The 16979-nt window shown below is 35.4% G+C and overlaps 1 protein-coding gene and 1 long non-coding RNA gene across 32 annotated transcripts in view; one reads left to right on the top strand and one right to left on the bottom strand.

The window, feature by feature from the left end:
* Window positions 1-9239, top strand: part of LOC118350574 (uncharacterized) — a 69018-nt gene extending 59779 nt beyond the window's left edge. The window contains exon 3 of the long non-coding RNA XR_007401999.1: window positions 8360-9239. This is a non-coding gene — a long non-coding RNA (uncharacterized LOC118350574). The remainder of the gene's footprint in view (window positions 1-8359) is intronic.
* Window positions 1-16979, bottom strand: part of GNGT1 (G protein subunit gamma transducin 1) — a 346832-nt gene that overhangs the window by 273121 nt on the left and 56732 nt on the right. The window lies entirely within an intron of this gene.

Below are 16979 nucleotides of genomic sequence, written 5' to 3'. Positions count from 1 at the left end.
TTGTTCATGTAAATACTTATATGTGCTAAGATAGAAGTATGGTGAATGTAATAATAGAAAGAACTCATGAAGAGATAATAAGAGATAATGCAGCAAGGTAGTTACTTTCTGAGATCTGGGTTTTCAGATATAAGGAGGATGATATCTGCCTTATAGAATTGCTATGAAGATGAGATGAGATGTATTTAAATGCCTTGTTAAAGTAACTGGACACGATCAAACCCTCAAGAGTAGTAACCTTGATTATTATATTAAGTGGTAGCACTATCAAAATCATTATTTTGGATTTCTTAAGTAAATGAGTGAAACAAATCTTGAGAGAGAAGGAAATGTGCCACCACCTAGCAAGTCTTTAGAACCTAATTATGATTGGGATACAATAAAATTTATTAAAGTCAAGAGTCTTTATTAACTACATGTACCATCCTTCTTTACTCCTGCAAAACTCAGATGTTTTCCCCCAAGATTCTGGGTACAATGGACAGGACTCTGAATGTGCTGGTTTTTATTTTTATTTATTTATAAAGATTTTGTTTATTTTTTCGTGAGAGACAGAGACAGAGGGACAAGGAGAAGGCAGAGACATAAGCAGAGCAAGAAGCAGACTCCCTGCAGGGATCCTGATGTAGGACTCAATCCCAGGACCCTGGGATCACAACCTGAGCCAAAGGCAGACACTCAACCACTGAGCCACCCAGGCTTCCCTGAATATGCTGGTTTTTAAACAAACAATCACTGTCTTATGATAATCTTTTGGTCTTCTGTTAAGGAAACTGCAAGCAAGCATGTCACCTTGTCTTTTGTGCTTATTTTGTCTCCTTTATTTTTCATGAAGGGCCTAGAGAAGGGCACTTGCAGTTTTAGCCATTCATTATTCTGCAGTAATTTCCAAAACATTCATAGGAATATATTTAAGGAACTGAAGACAAGTGTGACTGAAGAAAGCCAGTAGGGTCACATCAGGACTCTTGGCTAAGAGTGAGAGAAACTCAAATAAGTTCTTATTTTTAAAAAAGATAATTTATTGGCTCTCTTAACTGGAAAATTCAAGAGCTGAATTTTGGAGTTGAGATTGTTATGGAAGAGAGAAAATTCTTATGGTGATTAAAAATGAGTATGAAAATCTGCATTAATATTGGAAAATAATTGTAAGCCAGTGAGAGTTTCTCTGAAGCAAGTAGGGTGGTCAAATTTGGAGATTTTTTTAAAAGATTTTATTTATTTAAGAGAGGAGAAGAGAGAGCATGTTTGTTCATGAGTGGGGGAGGAGTAGAAGGAGTAGGAGAAGCAGACTCCCCACAGATCAGGGAGCCCACCACCAGCGGGGCTTGATCCCAGGACCCCAGGATCACAACCTGAGCCCAAGGCAGACACTTAACTGACTGAACCACTCAGGGGCCTCAGATATTTTTTTTTTCAGTAAAGAAACAATGCATTTACTTAACAAATATTACTTTACAAATAATGTCCATGGCTGGACCATATCTGGTTGCCTCTCTCCATACAAGTCTGTGCCTTGTGCCTCTCTCCCTACTATGTGCATCAGGACTGACTCATATGAACTGTACTTCCTTATCTTCTACTTTCTGATTTGTTCAACCAATGTGAGGCACTGTCTGAAACTATGAGTGTAGGAAGAGAGAATTCAGGGTATTTACTCCTGCAGTTCTTCCATGGTCTGCCTTGAGTTGACTTAAGCTGTGTCCAAGACTTCAGTTTCTTTCAGATGAGTCTCTCCTACAGCTGGAGGTCTCAGAAGGTTCCAATAAACATGTAGCCCCTTTGTCCTTTCAAGCTTACAGATTATGGGAGCTTTCCACTTTTGCTAGCTTTTCAGTCTTTTGCCATTCTTTATAACTTTTCTTTAAGCCTGGCAACATATTTGTAAAGTACGTTAATATGTTATTAACCTATTCTCAATAGCCCTTTAAGACTTTGTTATATTTTCCCTGCTAATTTCCAGTCTGACACAGTAATTTATACTAGGCCTAAGCCCTGAAAAAGAGCTTTTGAATGTAATTCTGTAAGTGGGTTACTCTCATTGGATGGATACACTAACCTTATTGTAGAGATGGGCCTTATTGATCTAATAATGATGGGTGTTATTGATCTGAATTCTTCATATCTCTGCAATAGAATTGGACAGCTGTACCCTTGACATGGACTCCAGGTGAGCAGAGTGATCATCGTCACCTTGATGAAAGTATATGATGCTTCAACAGCAGGGACCACTCACTACTGAAGCCACAGCAGTTTTGTGGGTTACATGTTCATAATCTTAGATCAAAGCTACCAGTATCACAGATCCTGCATATCACTTCAAGGCTCAAGAAGTCTTTAATCTCCAGGAGACTTTAGCCAACAAAATCATCAGTTTTACATACCAATTCAATAAAGCAAGAGTTTTAAAAATTAAATAATTGCCCTTGTTCTGCAGTGGAGTGTATCTGAGTATGCAAAAAAAGATGAAATTTTCCAATGGTCAATTATGTAGAAAAAAGTGAGTCACATTTCTCTGAAAATGAGAGGAGAGGGATGTGAAGTGGGAAGAACCTAAAAATCAGGTATAATGTCAACTTTGTTACAATCTTGATGTTTATATTTATATAACTTCTATTGGGCAAATCACTTAATTTCTGTCATATCAGCTTATTTTTTTTAATTGAGAACTTAAAGAACCTGTAAGTTTGCTTTTGCCTTATACATTTCAAATCTCTAAGACAGTTCTTAATTCTTTTTGAAATTTCTGCTTTCTCAGTAAAGAGGTCTTCCAAAGCCTCAGGAAGTTGGTGAAGTCAATCAGGACTTTAAACACAGTGTTCCAAGTAGGAAATGGAATATAAACACAAGCTGAGTATCTCAGTGACCTTTGAAATAGTGGCACCATGCTGGTTGCAAAGTAATATCATATCACAGCACTGTCAAGACCATGAAACAAGACATTTAAGCTAAATACCAACAAATGAAAAAAAATAATAAATTAAAAAATGAAGAGCACCACTGAATAATCTCCTGCACTGCATTCAACTCAGAATCCAAATAGAAAGTTTTGGTAGTCACAAACTTATCACAGGCAATTTCTACCTCATGCACAGGGGAAGTATGAGTAGTCTACTGCAGGAAAGGAGAAAAACAAAACATTTTTTCTAGCATACAAGTAGCTCCCAACATTGTTGGGAAACTCTCTGGGCCAACAGAGAAAAGGCTGAAAAAAACATAGGCCAATAGCCTTTATTTGCTATAGAATGTGCCAACTTCCCTTATTAGGAAGATGGTTTGATCAGGGCAAGTGTGCTAACCATCTGGGATCCCTTAAGGCCAATCCAGAAGTGGATGCTTTCTTCCCTAAAGTTAAAATACATGGAGTTGGGCTACCAAATGGGTTATAATGGGAAAGGGGGCTTAAAATGCTTACCAGGTGCCAAGATATAGACAAAAATGGGGGCCAGAGAACCAGGATTATAGGAACAAGGAATGCTAGATTAAAATGGAGAAAAGAAGAGGGAATGTGAACAAATTCTGGAGTTAGAAAGTCATTACATGTGATAGACACTGGCATCATGTGTATGTAGAACTCCGGCGTAAAGGGAAGGGATAAAGCAGTAAATATCACATCCCTTCACTATCCAAGTTTTGAAAAAGTTGAGAAATAAACTAATTCTGGAGGACAAATTATCAGCTGTGTTAACCAGGGGCTAAGTTCCTTGGAGGACCTTTAGGTGGGATAATGAAGTAGGATTGCCAATATTGGACTCTCAAATTAGCAGACAGGTACCCAGTTGCAAGCAATGCTAGACCACTGAGGGCCTCCCTGCATTGTGGAGATTTGCCCAAATAGTACGCACAGCATGGAGAAGTAGAAGAACTTGTCTTGTTATAAGTAGGCTTGGTCCCAGAGAGAGACAGATGGAGCAAAGCCGCTAGCCTATCTAGTTATCCTACCCAAGTTTGCCACACAGATAAATTTTTCTACTCCCTCAGGGCAGAGTGAGTAAAGCAGAGGAGAGAGATGTAGGTTATACTGATGGAGTTCTATCTATAGGAAGGAAACATTAGGAATAGTGGTGGTACCTTCCCCAATGGCAGGGAGTGGCTGAGTTTGAATGAACTGGCTGGGGGCAAGGTAGAAAGAGCTCAGAAGATACAAGCATCAGCCAGGGAATGTAGAAGTCACAGTACTGTGCTCTAAAACCCGGAAAGAAACAGGTCTCATCCCAATCCAACATCCATGTAACTGACACTTTTCTTAAGAGCCTTGAAAACTGAACCAAGGATGAAAGAAAGAAAATGTCATTTTCTTGGGAGATATTTTAGAAGAACCAAAACAAGAACATAAGTTTTCTAAAACTCTTATAACTAGAATAGAAAACTTTTGGTTGACTTGATGGCTCAAGTAGAAGTTAACCAAGTAAATGAAGAAACATATTGGCCTCAATCTGAGAATAATGAAATTCAGATACCTGGAGCTTCAGGCAAGGTCAAAGTTAGCATTAACCATCTTGTATGAAAATCTCTGAGCCATTTGACCACGAGGTAAAATTTTACACAGTTTCACAGAGAGGAAAATCAGGTATTTTTTTAAAGAAATATATTAAAGATAGGTATACAAATATTTTGTTTCAGATTTCTTTTCTGCTAAACTCACAGTAATACAGAAAAATCTGTATAACCATTCCTTTTAAAGGAAAAAGGACATTTGTGTGTAAGTCAGTCACTTATTCACTATGCCACATGAGCAGTAAATACCAACCTCAATACTAGGTGCTTGTTTATACAAAGAAGGAAGAGTCTTATCTTTAGTTGAGCATATTCAAGTCAAAGAAATGGAAATATAAATCAGTGTAATAAAAAACTGCAGGTGAAATGATAGAGGGATATGTAGCATGCAATGGAAGCACAAAGAATAGAATAAAGAGAATTTATTTTAAAGTCTAAACTTTTAGAACTTTTCTTGGAGATTTTATATAATATATAAATTCTTTCCTACCAGAATTTTATTTTACAAATCTTATGGGAACTGAGTTTACCCTATTTAGCTTGTAAATAAAAATTTATCTTTACCAACCATAATGTTTTTGAAAAGAAAGTGTAAATGATCGATATTAATTATAATTGCATGAATGATCACTTCAGCATTTCCCTGGGTATTACAGTATCATGAAGTTAGGGATCAGGAGAGAAATACACTTGGATCCAAGAGCAATTAGAATAATATAACGATGGAATGATATGTTTCTGGAAGGCACATGTTCCATTACGCTGGCTGAGAAAGAGTGACAAGTCCCTATAGAATCTCTACACTGACCTGGCAATAAGCTAATAATTCAATGAATCCACAGAAAGAACCTACTTTTATGATTTTCTTTGTGCTTTCTAGGGTATTTTCACTGAAATACAGGATGTCCCTAATCACATAGGCTCCCATGGAAATGACTGATACCATGACTGAAATACTGAGCCCATCTTTCAAAAAACAAAATTTTTCTTGTAGTGTCCACACTTGCAAGACTATTTATCTATGAAAACTTCTTTATAAAGGCTTATTCTGGATAGGAAAATGAATCTGTGTTAGTTTGCCTAATGAAGCATTCTATATGTCCCCTGTCAATTGAATAATTTATTCCATTCAAGCAGAGAAGATCCCATGGGGTCTTGTTTGTCTGGTGATATGAACATAAGCCATAGTTATGACACAATTGTCCAGTTCTGAAGAACTCAGTTCTAAAAATACTCATCTCTGTCAATAGGGGACCCACCTTAGGGCACAATTATCCAGCTTTATAAGGGCACTTTCATCATGATTCACTTTCTTTGTCCAAGTGGGTTTATACCCCACCTTTTAGTTTTGAAATGAATAACCTGCCCAATTGTGTGTTTCTTGGAAACAACTGAGATATAAACAGCAAGTAATCATCTATTTGATTTCCTTAGTTTGGTAAAACTCTGGAGACAATCACTGGCCTTAGTGCTAACAAATGCACTGCAATATAGGGCATGAGATTGGAGCAAGCCCCAATGAGGTCATGGGTGGCCCCACAAAGCCTGGTGGGGGAATAACTGTGGTACAAAGCATTCTTAGAAATGACAGGCCACTTGTCATATAGTTAGGACTAAACAGCATCAGGCTCTAGGTATAAAACTGGTGGTGGAAACAATTAGAAGCTTCAGCAAGAGCAGATAGAGAAAGAGGAAAGAATTCAGTCACAGGTTTGATTTGGGGCATTCATTAACAGTCAGTCTGATAAGGTCAAGCTTCACAGTACTCAAAAGAATTTAAATATAAGTAGACAATTACCAGTGTTGGCTGAAGATGATAATATGCTTCATGGATAGAACAAGACAAAGGTAAAATTACTGTTGGTAGTACTGAGTATATAGGTAGTATTGAGGTTAGTAGTGAGAGTTCCAGAAATGAAATCTCTGGGACAGGAGAGAGGAACTAGGTCAGCAAATGTTATGGACTGAATATATATGTTTCCCACAAAATTCATATGTTGAAGCCATAATCCCTAGTGTGGCTGTATTGGTGTATGAAAGTAATTAAGGTTAAATGAGGTCCAATAGAGTCAGTATCCTTATAAGAGGCATCAGAGCTTGCTCGAACTTGTGCTCTCTCTCTCTCTCTCTCTTAACTTGTGCACACACAAGAAGATGGTTGTTGCCAACTTAAGGGAAAAGCACTTACCAGACACCACCCCTGCTGGCACATTGATCTTGGACTTCTAGTGTCCAGAACTGTGAGAAAATAAATTTCTAAAAGCCATCCAGCCTGTGGTATTTAGTTATGGCAGCCCACGCAGACTAATGCACAAAGCATTGGTAGGCCAAGAACTTTAGAAGGGCAGTTACATGATTTTAGGTTTTAGTGAAACCTGAAAGCTAAAGAATTTGATATTACAGCTTTAGATTTTATATTTCTCAATAGGATGTAAGCTGCAGGAGAGCAGGGACTTAGTCATTTGCTCTATCCTCAATACATAGAACACAGCAGGTGTTTAATAAATATTGGTTGAATAAATTTCACCTCACCAAAATTGGCTAGACCCACAATAAGTGCAATTGGAAACAAAAGCAAAGAATAAAACAGCTCTGAGTACAGTATTTTGCACACAAAAGACATTGGACTGTGGTTGTACCCCAAACAGAGACAGCTGCAGAAGCCATTACACCTTTTCCAAAGTTTAAGAATCAAAGTAATTCTCTAGAATACAAACAAATGCTTCTGAGCCCATTTGTTGGGTTTTGAAAGGCAAGAGGTGGAAAATGCTGTTGAAAGGCAGGATGAACACAATAGACTTCATTTTTCCATGAAAATAGCCACTGAGGGATCATGACCCAACACTGAAAAAAAATGTAAATGGTATGTGGTATGTGTGCATGTGTGTGTGTGTTTTCATAAAGTGTTTATGAAACATCTCATAATTCCCAGGTTGTTCACTGATGAAGCAAACTCAATCAAAATACAAATTATTAATATTGTGAATGCGATATGCTTTATGTACCTGTAAATGAATTTTATAAGGAACTACAAAGGTTTAAGGAGCAAGCTCCACAGTATAAACCCAATTTAAGCCACTATTTATGTCCTGTATACTTACATTCCATTAATCAAAGCAAATCCTAAACAACAAGCCAGAGTCAAGGTGTAAGGACATTTTACACATCAAGCCATGGGAAGAAGGCACATGTGCAATTGTATTATGGAGCAATAAAGTGTTGGAACCAATAATTAAAACTAACATAACTGGTATTTCCTGATTTACATTTTTTGAAAATCTTTATGATTAGTAGTGTTATGTTATTATAGTGTTATTTTATTTATCCTTGATTATTAAAGAGATTAACCACATTTTAATAGTTTCCTTGTCTTGTCGACAATCTCAAAACAAACTGCGTTTGTGCTACTAAGTATCAAGTTGCTATAGATATTTTTATTTACATTAAAACCCATGGGCAACCCCGGTGACTCAGTGGTTTAGCATCACCTTCAGTCCAGGGCATGATCTGGAGACCCGGGATCGAGTCCCACATCGGGCTCCCTGCATGGAGTCTGCTTCTCCCTCTGCCTGTGTCTCTGCCTCTCTCTCTTTCTCTGTGTCTCTCATGAATAAATAAATAAAATCTTTAAAAAACAAAACAAAACAAAACTCTACCCTCTACCAGATTAAGGACTGCTCTTTTTCTGTTTTCTATCTTATATTAATATTGGGGATTTTTGCAGATGTTGAAACAAAACTATAATTATTATCCTTTAAACTTTTAATGTGGTCAATTACACTGATATCCTAATATTAAGCCAAACTTTGATTTCTTAGATAAATTTGACTTGGCTGTAATTTCTTATTTTTTATGTTTCTAGAGTATTTTTACTAATATTTTATGGAAGATTCTGGATCTCTTATTCATGACTGAAATTGGCCTGCAATTTTCCATCATCATTCTACACTTCTCAGGTAGTGGTGGCATCAAAATTATACCAGATGCAACAAACGACTTGAGTTTTTTTACATTATCTGGAAGATTTTGTATAAATTGGAATACTTTCCTCTCTGAGAATTTGGCAATACTCTGAGAAATCACTGAATCTTGGATTCCCTTTCTGAAACAATTTTTTATTGTAAGTCCAATTCTTAATTCAAACTCAAGTTCTTTATTTCTTCTTAGTTGATTATGGTAGCTTATATTTTTCTAGGAATTTATCTACTCTGTCTAAAATTTTAAGTTTATTAGCATAAAGTTTTCCATAGAATATTGTTACAATTTTGAAGTCTGTATCATTTATAATGATGTCACCTTTTTTATTCCTGATATTTGTGCCTCTTTTTTTATCAGTGTCACTGGAATTTTGTCAGTTATCTTAGTTGGTGTTTGGTTTTGTTTTTGTTTTTTTTCCAGGAACCAACTTCTGTCCTTGCTGACCTTTTCAATTGCAGGTTTATTTTCTATTTTATTAATTTGTCTTAAATTCCTTACTTTTATTAATTTTTAGTTATTATCCTAACATCATGGGGTAGATTTTAGTTATTTAATATTCAGCTATTCTTTTTTCATACTGTATGCATTAAAGGTTATTTTTCTTTTAAATACTACCCCTTAATGCATTTGAAAACATATATTTGTATTTTATCCAATGTTTTGAGTTTTCAAGCAGAGATTTAATATGAATCACTTGGCTCACCATTTTGCTTAAAGTAGAAATCAGTACTCCTATTGATGTAAGCACTACCTTGTTTCTGACTTATCCTGTTCTTAAAATTGTTTAAAAATAAAACATTCTTTTTCCAACTTTTCTTTATTTTTCCTAATGCTGCTTTGATTTCAATAACTTAATATGTTCTGTTTCCACTAAGTAAGCCTATTACATTTCTTTCATGCTATAGAGTAGACTTCCTTTCTGATCAATTCTATCCATCAGCATGATCTTTTGGGATCATTACATAAAGGTCAGAAGAGAATTCTAGATTTCCTTGTACATATAAATTCCTTTAACATGTACAAATATTTTTGAATCCTTACATCCTGAGTTTGACTAATTCTCATCATCTTTACTGTGAGATTTGATGTATTTAATTTTAAATATAGAGCTTGCTTGGTTTTTCTTCTTACTCAGACTTTTCAAAGTCGACAAGACGTCATGCTTACCCAAAACAGCAATCTGAACAAGTTTCAAAATCATTCTAAGCTAAAGATACAAGGAAATACAAATGAGTTAAACTACAGAATATGAATGTTCTTATAATTCTAGTGAGAAGAAGAAGAATATCCATAGAAGAGGCAAGGAGAGGGGATCCCTGGATGGCTCAGCAGTTTGTGCCTGCCTCAGCCTAGGGCATGGTCCTGGGTCCTGGAGTCCCAGGATCGAGTCCCACATCAGGCTCCCTGCATGAAGCCTGCTTCTCTCTCTGCTTCTCTCTCTGCTTCTCTCTCTGCCTATGTCTCTGCCTCTCTCTCTGTGTCTCTCATGAATAAATAAATAAAATATTAAAAAAAGAAGAGGCAAGGAGAAACAGCTGAGTTTAATAGTTGCATATTAAAAGGCTAGTGTGATATACTTACATCCTAAGGAACCTCAGCTACAGATTGAATCTATTACCACCTGCCAATTATTTTCCTCAGATCTAAACCAATACAATACCAAATCCAGAGAACAAGGGAAGGGGAGCTCAGGGAAAGCCTCCCTAAGTTGTGAGGAGCTTCCTGCATGTTCAAGGCAGCAACCTTCGCAGGTGGGACATCAGGAAAAAAAGATTAAAAAAATTATCAGTGGCTCTTCACACTGTCAAATATCAAAAACTGGGACACATCAGTAGAACTGAGAGAAATATATCCAGGGCAATCTAAGTCTTCACAGTGTTGAGAGCAGCTGCTCTCTGCATGTCATGGTGAAACCTCAGGGCTCAATAATATCTACCAATGCCCAGAGAGCAAATGGGGTGATACTAGAAAGCTAAAACAAAACAAAAGCTCCACAGCTGCTCTAAACCCTAGCAGCTGGTATGTAAAGCAGAAAAATTTCCCACATTTTCAAAAACTGGTAGTTCAATTGTAAAACAGGCAGATTTCCAGAATATCACCAGTGCTAGTATCCCAGATCTTATGAAAAGGAATGTCCTGATCTTAGCTTCAGATGTTTAAAGTTAACGATCAATAAATCAAAGCCACAACACAGCTCAGATCCAACTCATCTACAGATCTGAATGCTTTAGCCACCTCTCTAGAAGACTGGAACAGAATAGAACACCTCTATTCTAGAGGTAAATATTATTTATTTCTGTCTCTACTTATATTTTACACAAAGTTATTAGTATATAATAAAAAAGTATAGGGCATATGAAAAGAGTAGAAAATGAGACCCATGTTCAAGAGAAGAAATAGTTAACAAATATAGACCCAGAATTTCAAAGACGATGGAATTAATTGATAGGGATTTTAAAAAATGACTTTGATTAAAGTGCTATGGGAGCTAGTAAAAAATGTGGATAGAATGTGTAAAGAGGTAGATAATTAATCAAAGAGATAAAAGGTATATCAAAGCTAAATGGAAATATGATGAAAATTACCACATCCAAAATGAAACATTTAATGGACTTAACAGCAGAAAAGATCAGAAAACTTTAATATGTAAAAAGAATCCTAACGAAAACAAAGATTTTTTTAAAGGAAACAAAACAATTGTGATCCCAAAATAAGTGAAAGGATGAGGGAGAAAATAAACAGTTGAGATAATGGTGAAAACTTCCAAAAACTGGTGACAGACATCAACCCATTCATCCAAAATTCTCAGTGAAGAAAACAGGATAAATACAAAGGAAAGCAGCATGATTACATTCATACAAATTAAAGAACAATTCTTAAAAGTAGCCAGAGAAGAAAAAATGCAATATAAATGAAGAGAAGAATATGAATGATGTCCACTACTATCAGATGACAATGGGATGATGTCTTTAAAGTGCTAAAAAGAAAAAAAAAAAGATAAAATTGCTGAATCTAGAATTCTATCTTCCATTACAATATGCTTTAACTATGGAAACCGTATAAAGGTGTTATCAAGTTATCCAAGAACTAAGAGAATTTGTCTCCAGCAAGTTCATATTCTACAAAAAAAAAAAAAATTGGAAAAAATTAAATAAGTTATTTAGGCAGAAAAGAATACCAGAGGAAATGTAAGATCTTCAGGAAGGAATGAAAAGTATTCAAAAGAATAGCTAAGTAAATATAAAACACTTTTTAAATTATCCTTCTTATACTTATATATATTTTTTAAATAAACTTCACACCCAACATGGACCCCAATGTGAGGCTTGAACTCATAACCCTGAGATTAAGACCCTAGCTTAGATCAAGAGTTGGATGATTAGCCAACTGAGCCACCCAGGTACCCCGATGTATACATTTTTAAAAGAATGGATGTTTTTTTAAAGATTTATTTATTTATTTATGAGAGAGAAAGAGAGAGAGAGAGAGAGAGAGACAGAGAGACAGAGAGGCAGAGACACAGGAGGAGGGAGAAGCAGGCTCCATGCCGGGAGCCCGACGCGCACTTGATCCCGGGACCCCAGGACCATGGCCCGGGCCAAAGGAAGGCGCTAAACTGCTGAGCCACCCAGGGATCCCCAAAGAATTGATGTTTATTAAAAAATAGTGACAAAGATTTTTGGAGGTTAGAGTATATGTAGAAGTAAGCTGTAATAATCCAAAAAAAGAGAAAATGGTGAAAATAAATGGAATCATACTATCATAATTTTTATAAAATATAAAATTCTTATAAAATTCTTATAAAATATATTCTATATTCTGAAGTAATATACTATTATTATTTAAAGGTAGACTCTTTAGACTCTTACACTGAATGGTTCTTTTTGTAATACCTAGAGCAACCACTAAACAAAATAAACAGTTAAAAATGTCAATACAACAGATAAAACTAGTAAAACAAAAAATATTATTTGCCAAAAGAAGTCAAGAAAGGAGAAACAGAAATAAAGCACAAATGAGATAAACAGGTACTTATCTCTATCATACTAACATTAAAAGTAAATAGAATCACATTCCAATTAAACGACAGACATTACTACACTGTAGAAAGACAAGACCCCACTATATGCTGTTTACAAGAAATAAACTTTAAGTATTAAGGGCATAGACAGTTTGAAATTAAAAGTATGAAAAATACTCTCATGCAAACATCAGGCATAAGAAAGCTTGTCATTTCAGATAAAGGTGACTTCAGGACATGAAAATTCCTAGAAACAAAAATGGGTATTTGATAACAAATAATTTATCAAGAAAACATAAAATCCCAAACATATCTGTATCAAATTACAGCAGGGACCCAAAATACATTGATCACATTTGATGGAACTGATGAAGGAAATAGATATATCCATAATCAAAGTTCAGAATTTCAGCAAATCTTTCTTAGCAACTATTAAAATAAGTAGACCAAAAAAATCAGTTAAAATATAGAAGATTGCCAAAAAACTGTAAAACAATTTGACCCAGATTTGACAATTACAGACTACTACTCCCAATTGCAAAATGTACATTCAAGTACATCTGGAACTTTCACTAAGACCATACAGTGAGCCTTACCCAAACTGCATTAAATGTTAAGTAACTGTAATCTCATAGGATGTATTCTAAGACTACAACAGCCTTATATCTAGAAATAAATTTATAATATATAGAAACTACATAAATTTTAATACATAGAAATTATAATGAATGTGTATTTAAGTAACACATATTACTTAAAGTAATAAGAAGAAAGGTCTAAAAGCTAATATTCCACTTAAACTAGAAAAAGAATAAATTATATGCAAAGTAGAAGAAAAAAATTAAAATGAATGGAAACCACTGAAATAGAAAATGAACAAAAAAAATAGGGAAAATCAAGAAAGTGAAAGTGAAAGGTCAGTTTTCTGAAAAGATTAATCTAGGTAGAATGATTAGGGAAGAATAAGAGAAAATTCAAATTACTATCAGGAATAAAAATTAAAATGATAAAGACATATCGTGGACAATAAAATAAAATGCAGACAAGTAAGATATAGCAAGCAGCAAATGGATGAATTTCAAAAACATTGTTAATTTAAAAAGACAGGCAAGTATGAATACTCTCCAAAAATTCCATTTAAATGAATTCCAAAATCACATAAAGTTAATTAATGATGACAGATATTAGAAAGTCATGGGGGTGAGGGGGAGGGAGAAATGATTGAAAGGTACATGAGAGAAATTTCTGGTGTCCTGGAAATGGCCCATATCTTGTTTTCTTTGGTGTTTACACAGGAGTATAGATTATCAAAACTGAGCAATTAAGATACGTGCATTTTATGACATATTAACTATAACCCCAATTTAAAAAAAAACAAACTTAATCTTGGAGGTAGACTTCCTTATGTGCATCCTGGTGTAGAAAAGAGATTGAACTCTGTCATTGCCTTACTTTTCACCTCTTTATGATCCAATATTCCTCCTTTGCTTAGCTTTTCTCAAGCCACTAGCACTACATATCCTCCCCAAATATGATTTTCCCTCTACAGAAGCTTTTCCCAAAGTTATTTGTACATTCTGGAATACTGTCCTCCTTGACCTATCTAAATTCTTCTGATTCCTCAAAGCTCACTTCTAACCCCCCTTGAGTTGTACCCATCTATTCTTTCTGTTATTATTATTATGACTACTACTAATAATTAGCACTTATCAAGCATTTTGCATTGCTGCACCATTTGCCATTTCATGTTTAGTCACTTCTCCCAGCAAATATGAGAGATGTAACATTATCCCCATCCATATAGAATAAACTAATGTACAAAAACAATTTGCAGGGCAGCCCTGGTGGCTGGGCAGTTTAGCGCCGCCTTCAGCCCAGGGCGTGATCCTGGAGACCCGGGATAGAGTCCCACATCTGGCTCCCTGCATGGAGCCTGCTTCACACTGTGCCTGTGTCTCTGCCTCTTTCTGTGTGTGTCTCATGAATAAATAAATAAAATCTTAAAAAAAAAACACATTTTGTAAGATATTACACAAGAGAGAAGCAAAGCCAAGAATGTCTGACTATGAAGACTGTGCTCTTAAGCCTATTGTACAACGTTCAAGCTTGTGCTCTTTTGGCACTTGAATACAGTGGGGCTTTTTTGTTGTTGTAGCTGAACTTAAGAACAGAAACCAGGGCTATTGTTTCTCTTACTTCTCCTAAAATACTTGACATATTTGCAGTTACACAGCCAAGGAGGGAAATTGTTGCTGATTGATTGAAAATGAAGTTATTGTCTTAAAGGCTCTGGGGCTACATCTTTGCCTAATAAAGGAAACAGCCACAATAATTATGGCTAAAATAATGGGAGTTATGTTGACTTATAATTAAACTGCTGCTGATACTATCCACTTGGCTGGCATACCCTACATAAGGTATACCATGGTAATTATTAAAGCCAATCTCTTACACATTAACATGAATATAGGATCATAGTTATTATCTGTACAAATATTTGGTATTCATTAGAGCTATAATGAAAGCAGGGCTAAAGCACCTAGGTAAAAAGTTTTTAACACAAATTAAAGCTGGGGGTCTTTTATTATATATATTTCCTTGTATTTAAAAAAAAAGTGACTAATGTTTCTTGTTGTAATTGGAGTTGGCTCTTGCCAAATTGGTTGAGTGGAAATTCCGGGTCATCCTCTGTTTCTTTACTTAAAAGATAAATATTGTCTTTCTGAATATCTCAAAGTGTTCTTATTTTATGCACCAGTGAATACTATACTCATTGTGTGCAAGTTTTCTTCATCCGCCACTTCTGATGTTCTCAATATCAGATAACTACATTTATTTGTCTTTCCCTTGCATTCTGACTCAAGTAGCCATGGCCACTGAAACATTTACCAAAAGACTGGAGGGCAAAAGCAGAATAAAATCCAGAGCATCTCTATTCTTCTCTCTCTACTTCTAGTGACATCTCTGGCAAGGGTCACATATCCTACTGGCTCCAACTTCCTTCCAGCATCTTTCTACCTGCCCCCATGATTTTAATTCTCATAGAAAGATCTAGCTTCTGGTTTCCGGCAATAACACCTCTTCACCTCGTGTCTACAGCTCTGGGGTGGTGGTGCTATCCTGCTATTGCTCACCTCTACGTAGCTTCACCTTCTGCTTTTTGGTATCTTAGTTCATCTCTATATTTAAAAAATAGTAGATAACTAGGTTCCACTAGTTGTTCCCTACTTTAAATCTCTCCTTTTGAAAGACCTGGAAAGATGTCTGTTTTCTCACTTGAACCTTGACTGATACACACATTAACCATTGTCTTTAAAATTTGTATTATTCAGTGTCCATATGTTACAGCAATACGTTTTCCAAAACTGCAAATATAATAGGAAAAACTTCTCAGAAAACAAGTAATTTATGAAAACCTTTTTATTTCCCGACTTGCTCATTCCAGATGTGATGGCAGCATTAACAGCAACACAAGTCTCATTGTCCCTATTCTTGATAATAATACAAAGCTAAATATCATACTGATGAACATAATCACTAATTTCTCTATTTTGGTGCTTCCTCTTTACATGAATTTGTTAGGTATATTTCAATTTCTGATTGGATTTGTCAGGAACCTTAATTGATATGTTTAACATAATAAAGTATCAATTAATTAGTAGCCAGAAGTCTTTCCTTAAATAAAATGAAATAGACATCTTTTCTTATGAGAGATGTAAACCAAAATAGTGCTTCAAAAAAGAAGTAGCCATACTTTTGAAAGATGAATCAACCTAAAGCAGCATCTTTTTTTCCCTATGGATTTATCAAAAAATTAGAAAGCTCTGTTAAGTTATGTAATTTTTATAGCATGAATCAATATTAAAAACTTGTACTTTTCTAAAATAATGTGTCATTCCTCTGTCTTGAAATAAGTCAGGATATATTTTGTTAAATTAACAAATTGAGGACTCAGTAGGTCTCCTGGAGAGCTATGCCAAGAGGAACCCCTGACACAGATACCTGGGGCTACACTGAATGATGTTGTCATGTCATAGATATGTGGCAATTCCAGGAAAGCCAAAATTGAAGTATCTTAAATCATCAGCAGCAAACTTCAAAGTGCTCTTTGTTTCTGCTCTTCTGGTATGAAGAGATGAGAGTAGCCACGTTTCCCACCAAAGCTAGCACATTCTCTGATAATCTGCCTGATGTATAGAAGTATCATTAGCCCAAGAGCAAGTTAAACATCCACAAAGTGGGTCAGTGAAAAAAAGGATTGAACCCACTGCTACTATCCTTTACCTGAACAATTCTATCAATGTCTTCTATTGACAACCAAAAAAAGGAAAGGTAGCCTAACATGGACATAAGTGATGACTTGGAAAGAAGATTTAATGTCACTTAGGTAATAATGTGTGATCTTGGAAGACATATTTCATCCTTTGGACCTGCAGTTATTCATCTATAAAGCAAAAAATCTATAGCAGCTGATTTCCAGGTC

Source organism: Canis lupus, chromosome 14, assembly GCF_003254725.2.
Source record: "Canis lupus dingo isolate Sandy chromosome 14, ASM325472v2, whole genome shotgun sequence".
In the NCBI taxonomy this organism is placed as follows: Eukaryota; Metazoa; Chordata; class Mammalia; order Carnivora; family Canidae; genus Canis; species Canis lupus.
This window is presented reverse-complemented; position numbering and strand designations above follow the sequence as displayed.